Genomic DNA, 7,607 nt, shown 5'->3' with positions numbered 1-7,607 from the left:
AAGTTTTCTTTCTTTTTTTTCTCTTTCTTTCTCCCTCCGTCCCCCCTTTCTCCCTCTTTTCCTCCCTCCCTTCCTCCATTCGTTCCTTCCTTCTTCCCTTCCTCTCTCCCTTCTTCCCTCCTTCCTTCCACACTCATGCAAGTATTTGACAATTTGCTACACACATGCATTCTGATTATGGTCCTTCCCCCTCTCACCCTGTCTTCCATCCCCTACATGTCTCCTTCCCACCTGTCTTTGCTAATGGCCGCAGAGTTTACCCAGGGCTTCCTGGATGAGCAAGGGTGTGGTGCTACCTCCTGGAACAAGGGAGTTGTCAGTGGCTGCAGACAAGAACATCCCCTCCAGCGGCCATCAACAGTCAGTGCACTGGAAGACTGCCCTCCAGTTCTGAGCAGACCCCAGGAGAGCTACCTTGGCTGCTGTGAGAGCATGAGTCCCGCAGCGCTCTTCCTCAGGACCCAGCTCTTACAGTCTTTCCTCTGTGGTGGTCCCTGAGCCGTGGAGGGCATGATACAGAGAAGTTCCTTTTAGACTGCACGCGCAGCAGTCACTCTGCCTTCACTGCTGCTGGCTGTAAAAAGCTGCTCTGTCAAGGCTGAGTGCAGCGTTTGTTCCCTGGGTCCTCAGTCTGCATTAGCACATTTTTATAAACAGTCACTGTAAGGTTTTGAGAAGCTTTATTAAGTCACTGCAAGCAACAACTGAACATTTCAGTTTTCTGGGATGAAGCTTTGGATAAAAATCTGTTTTCATTAGAACACTTTTGCATTGAAGTATTTTTATGTTTTGTTTCATTATACAAGGAACTCTATTCACAATAGAATTGGCTATGCAATGGGAATACTCAAAAAGGGCTGCCTTGTTCTTATTGGATGGAGCCTTTAATGCTTATCTAGGCCTTTATGAAATGTGAAGTTTGTTTTTTTGCTAGAAATGTTTTTTGTTGTTGTATTTGGACTTGATTTTCCCTTAGTAGCATTTTGTATCCATTACATAATTTCATTTAAGAACCAAATAAATCTTTAAGTGGGTTTTTGCATTTTTGATTTATTGTATAATAAAACTATGGAGTTGTTATCTCTGTAAAGTTAGGAGGATCCGAACCAAGTCTTCTAATCAGAATGCCGATTCACACAAGGATGGCAAAATTAATATTAGTGCTAACATCATGAAAGGAGAGAGACAAAGTGATATTTCTGTAGACATGGAAGAATGCCCATGAAGTAGATAAAATTATAACCCCTTATTTTGAATTTTAATATGTTTAGAAAATAAACTATAGAACAGTAAAAAATATCAGAAGTTTAAAATTTTAAAGTATTGGAACTAAAGGTGAAAAAGTTTTCAAGAAAAGTAAACTAGAATGAACAAAAGCATATCTGTTCCCTAAGGGGAATGTAAGATAAAAATGGAAGCGATATGTTGGGAGTGAGCTGAGAAATTCTTTGTTTTTGTTTTTTAAGACAAGTTTTCTCTGTATAACCTTGGCTGTCCTGGACTCGCTTTGTAGACTAGGCTGGCCTTGAACTCACAGAGATCTGACTGTCTCTGCCTCCTTGAGTGCTGGGATTACAGGCATTTATCACGATGTAAGTCAAGAAATTCTTATCCCGCATGTGTAAGTCTCTGGTACCTGGTGCTGCAAAAACAAATAAGGTAGAGATGGTTTATGAGATTAGTAAATCCTATTTGCAATACAGAGAACAACTCATACATTAAGAAGGAAACTATCTGGCAAAAAGCAAAACAAATTCACAAGTATTTGGAAGTATGTATCAGAAGAACACCAAACTCAGCTGAGAATTTTATCCTAGAGCAAGCTTTGGCCTGACTGTTAAAACAGCAAGACTTGAACCAGCTGTGTTACCTGAGGAGGGAAGCATGAATATACTCTAGATGTGGAAAGGAAGTGCAGAGGAGACGTTATAAAGAGCTCAAAATTTTCCTCAGATGAGCTGGATAACATGGTGGACGGCTCTTCCCTGCTGTGGTCAGCATTTCATTTGACCTTGTGTTATTAGGCCAAGGAGCCAGTGATTTACTGTGGAAGCTCAGCTGGGTGAGTAGACTTTCAAGGTCCACTAATGTCGTCAAATCCCTTCAAGCCTGCGTTTTCTCTGTGCTGTCAGCCATGATAGGCCCACTAAAATCAAAGGCGGTGCGGTGAGGGAGAGGTGCTGGCGTTCTGAAAGTTAATGGCACTGGAGACATGGCTATCTCTTCCTGAATTGGGCCCTTTCCTGATGGTACTATGACTTGCTACTCCACCGATCAAGTCTTAGCCTATCTGGTAATGCCCAGCCTTTGATGGGAAGCTTGGTACATATTTGATATTTGTTATGTAATTGGCAGGATGCCAGAAGTTGCTTTGTAACCAGTGAACAGTTGGCAGTTACAGGAAGGTAAGGGTGCAGTAACCCTAGCTTAGCTCTACAACAGCAAAGGTTTGTGTCGATGACTTCTGTAATCAGGGCTTGCCAGAGGCTTTGTATCTCTGGACTGTTGGGCTATGCCCCAACATATGGCCTGAGTTATTGTATTATAACCTTAATTAGCTTCAGGGCCCTCCTACTCTGCCCCACCGAAGTTTTCTGACTCAAGGAATAGATCCAAGGCATTTCCCAGCAATCCACAGTTCTATCTCCTTTTCAGCAGTGAAAAGTGCAAAGTACAGTTTTGTTATTTAGGGAGAGGCTAGTCCATGCCCTAGACCACTGTGCCCTTCAGGACTCACCAGTGTGGCAAACCTGGTGGCTTTTCTCCCGTCCTCTGACAAGACGACACTTGACTTCGGGTGTCCTGAATACTTATCAGCTATTTCTTTTTCATTTTCATTTTACGTGTGTGGGTGTTTAGCCTGTATATTTGTATGTACACCATTTCCATACCTGGTGCCACGGAGGCCAGAAGAAGGTGTCAGATCCCCTGGAACCGAGAGCTACAGGTGGTTTAAGGTACCGTGTGGGTGTGGGAATGAAACCCAGGTCCTGTGGAAAAGCAGCCAGTGCTCTTAACTCTTGCAGCATCTCCTTTATCGACTGCTGAGAGAGGCTCTCAAGAACGCTGGGTTCTGGAAGAAATGCTTCCCCTTGAGGGGCCTGCTGTGCAAGTCAGCTCATTACTCACTTGTCAGTATTTGGACAGCAGGGAGGTGGTTGGGAGACCCCCAAAAGAGTACTAGCAGAAAGTATCCTGATGCTCTTGGAGTACAATCTGTATACGTGGGTAGGAAGAAGAAAAAGAGAGAATGGTGGAACTGAGTTTACATGCTCGCCTTTCTTTAATGAGCTTTATGCACTTGCTCAGTTATGTGTCCTTTATTTGAAACTTTTTTAAACTGGATTCTTTTCTGAGTTCTGTCTCTCGTCTCGTAGTTGTTCTAATTCCGACTTACATTGTTCCATTTTGCTTGTGTTGTTTCTTGCTGTTTCTTAGGTCCATTCGGGTTTTATAGTATTGCTCTTTTCTGGGGTGTGTCTGTCTGTCTTGCTTCCATTGCCTAACACAGGTGTCATTCCTTCTTTCTTATGATGCTAACTTGGGAGACTTGTTCTTCCTCTCCTGCCCCCTACTCCTACCCTTCTTCTCCTCCCTCTTTCCGCCTCCTCTTCTTTCATTATTTTTGAGATAGGGTCTTACTGTGTCACCTTGGCAGGCCTGGAACTTCCTCTGTAGACCAAGCTGGCCTGGAACTCAGAGAAGTGACTGCCTCACCTTCCCAGCTGTGCCACCAGGCTCAGCTGAGCTTTGATTTTGATACTTTGTTAGTCTTTCTTTTTATGTTGAGTTGGTTCTGGAAGGTGAACTCCCCAAAGCCCTTCTAGCTGCCTATTGGTCTCTTCCCTGTGGTTTTCTTATAATGTGCCACTGTTTGGCAGCTGGCTTTTTTCTTACTTCTTTTCACTCCCCCTTATTTAATGGGATCTTCTCTTTTCTGTATTTTTGTTGTCATTATTCTCAGTTTTAATTTGGTCTAGCCACATCGATCTTTGAAAAAAACAGCTCCTATTTCTTGGTGCTGGCTGTGCTCTTTCTGTACAGTCTCTTGGCAGAGTCCAGGATCCAGGTGGCTGGGGGGAAGAAATGGACTCTGTGGAACCAGTTCTAGCATCACAAAGAAGAGTAAGAAATGGGATTTGGAACTGAGAGGAAATAAACCGTGTACACCAAGGTTCTGCTTGGAAGAGTGTCTTCCGAGGTTCTGCCTGCAGGAGTGTCTTCCATTTTTGCTCAGATCCACTCGGTAATATGCTCTGTGCTATGGCATCTGCACAGACATTTCCATAAGCCGCTTTGTTCCTTTGTCTTCATTATTAGTTGTTTGTTCTAGTATCTCCCACTATCATTCAGAATCAGGAAGGAGATGAAGCAGACATGTGCTTCCCATGTTGGCTTGAACCTCTGTCTCTCAGCTCTGATGATATACTCACCTCCATTTCTGTCCCCCCTCACAGAGTCTTAACCTAAATTCATGAGGGTTATCATTTCAACACAAATGGAAATGGCAGTATCAGATTATACATAGAATTGCCCTTGATAAAAAGTTTCTAATGTCTGGTATTGGGGATTTTATCAGTCTATGGCTCTATGGCTCTTGGGGAGGGTTACCATCTCATGTGGTAGAGCTTCATTCAGAACACACACACACACACACACACACACACACACACTCACTCATTCATATAGTTCTAATTCCCTGTGGCTTTAAAAACATCCTTGGTGTTATTATTCTCCTTCCTCTCCTCTCCAATACTGTCTTCCCTCCCTCCCTCTCCCTAACTTAAGCCCCCACCCATTTTTCTATCTGCATGTCACCTGCACCCTGGTGTTTCCCTCAGGGACTTCTACCTCTATGGTCATTTCCCCCCTGGGCCCACAGTTACAGGATCCAAGCAGCTCCCCAAACAATGTAGGCTGTTATCTTTGTTTGCCTCCCACCAGTCCTGTTCAAGATACCACACACCTTGGAGACAGGATTTGGAGGAACTGAATGTGACCTGGGAATCTCGTCCCTAAGGCCTTCCTTTCAGAGTGCTAGAAGGTGGTTTTCAAACTCCCAATGGGGGAAAAGCAGTTGGCGGTTCTGCCTGGCTGTAGGTAGGACCGTCTGTAATCCACAGTGACATCATGGCAAGGCAGCCCTGAAAATACAGTAGAGGCACCTGTAGCTTGTCGGCAGCCAACAGCTCTTGATGCACTTGATGCTTATTCAGCGGGGTGGAAGTTATGCTGGGACTTCCCAATTACCAGTGGCTAGCAAGGCCTTGGGTCTTAGAGGAGAGCCTACTTCTGTCACTCTTCTAAACCACTGTGATCATTACCTGCATTCTAAATACGTATGCATATATGCAGGGGTGTGCGTGGCCCTCACCCTTCAGCAGCGTAGCTTCCTGCAGCAGCAGCAGAACGTTACAGAAAGCCACAGCTGCTCACAAGGCAGAACAACCGACTCTCCGGTATCCAGCCCCAACTCACACATCTACAACACAACCTCTGTAGCCAAGGAAATCGCAGAAGACTGGATAGAACGATTGCCAACAGCTAGAGGAAAGCGAAGTCAGGATTGTGTCTTCTAGGTAATATAGGAAAGCTGCTTACACGAGGCTGCTTAGCCCATACGTGAGCGAGCAGTGACAACTCTAGCTGACATACCAGCGTGGACAGAGGAAACTGGCAAGGCCCCCCCCCCCCCCCGTATAAAATGCTGCAGGTAATGCCCAGCCGCTGAGAGATAACCGCCGTTTCCCAGGTGAGCACGCTCTTGGTTGTGCAGTTCCAGCTCCTCAGCCCTAAAACACACACAAGCGTAAAACCGAGTGGGCTCAGCAGGTTGTGTGTGTTTGTAACAGTAATAAAGAATAAGAGGCCTTCAGTTTGAGAGGGAGTCAGGGGCTGGGCACTGGAGCACGGAACTAGTTAGAGGAAGAAGGGGAAATTATAGAAACACACTTGGATTTTAAATTTGAGGTGCACTAGAGAACTGTTGTGTTTTGGGGCCTCCAGTACAGCTCTGTTGCTTAAAAATATTTTAAGAATTAAAAGCTTTAAAAGTACTAAAAACCATATAAACAATTTAAAACACGGATCTGTAAACCAAAACTTTATGCAAAATATTGTCTGAGTATCAAGTCACTGGTCATGTTTATTAGTTGTGAAGGTTGAAATATTATCTTTTGTTTAGTTCTTCATACATCTTGGTGCTAGCATATATGGTCTAGGTTCATGTTTTTGGAGTAAAGAGTTTCACTGGCTCAGGGAGCACGAATAGCTTTTTAGATCTAAGTTTCAGCAAATGGAAGGAACCAGATGACAGTTTCTGTGCAGGGACTCTGAACTTTTCTTTAAGAGAAGGGTCCAGAAAACAAGGTTCACTAAGTTATTTCCTTGATTAATCTGTGGAACATCTGTAAATTTAAACTCTCCGTCTCTTCCCAGCTGCTGCTTAGAAGTTGTCTTCCGGAGGTGGTTTTGAAACGCATCCACGTGTAAGTTAAAGTTCTTAGAAACAGTCCGCGCTCCTCTCTCACTTAGCAACGCTTAGAAACACTTCTCAAGTGCAGGTGTGCCGCCACCTGGTGGCGACTAGGCAGAAGTGTCCAAACGGCCGCTGGGAAAGGCGGCGAAACGCCTACGCTTCTGGAAATACTGAAACACTCTTTACGTCTTTGTACCTTCTTGCCACGTGTGACTCTCGATTTGAATTGTGTAACGCGCACTTCGTTTATTATAAAGGCTCAAAGGTGTGCTGGGGCAAGAGTGAGCAGGGGTACAGACGTTCCCGCCACCCCAAGCTTTCCTTTACACAGAATAAAGCACTGAACTACGGAACCCGTGCTTCAAAGCAGAACCAGGGGGTTATAATTCGGTGTTGCAGGAGGCCTAGCTGCGGGCCACTCCAGCCTCTTCGGCTGTAGTTGATGGCTTCCGCCCGTTGCCGTAGCTGTGAAGCAGCAGCGTGGCGTGGTGGAGCGATGTGGAGAAGAACCGCCTCCGGAAGGCTGCGGTGGCGGGAGGCATGCGTGGTTGAGCAGGTTTAAGATCAGTTTCCTGCAGAGGAGAAGACCCCGATGACCCAAACTCTGCAGACCCATCGTGCGGCACGTGAGCTGTGAACACGTTGGTCCGTGGTGACGTCCACAGACGTGTGTCCTCGGGGCCAGAGCCGTCACGGGTGTTCCTGTCGGCCTCGCACACCACCCCGCGCAAACTGAAGACCTGCGCGGTCTCTTAAACAACCAGGCCGGGCTTCCGGATACAGGATGAGTCAAGAGCATAAGAAAAGGAATGTGAACCTGTTCGTTTAATTGTCAAGTGCGGGACACGGGCAGTCAGAGGCGCATCGGAACGTGGCTGGTGCGTACGGCCCCTGGGTACGGCCCCTGGTCTCTGCTTCCTGGGTGAGAAGCAGAGGACTCTGACTACTCGGCTCTACACAAGAGGCACACTCCCGTTATCCCAGCGCCAGAACTGGAGGCTCCGGCCGAGGCTCCAGCTCAGAGGGTCACGGAGTTGCCACTGAAGCTGATGACCCGAGTTCACGCCCCAGAACTCATGTGCCGGAAGGAGAGAACCACATGTCGCAGATTGTCCTCTGAGCTCCACAG

This window comes from Psammomys obesus, unplaced genomic scaffold (assembly GCF_907164565.1).
Source record: "Psammomys obesus unplaced genomic scaffold, mPsaObe1.curated_primary_1811, whole genome shotgun sequence".
NCBI lineage: Eukaryota > Metazoa > Chordata > Mammalia > Rodentia > Muridae > Psammomys > Psammomys obesus.
Note: the sequence above shows the minus strand (reverse complement) of the source record.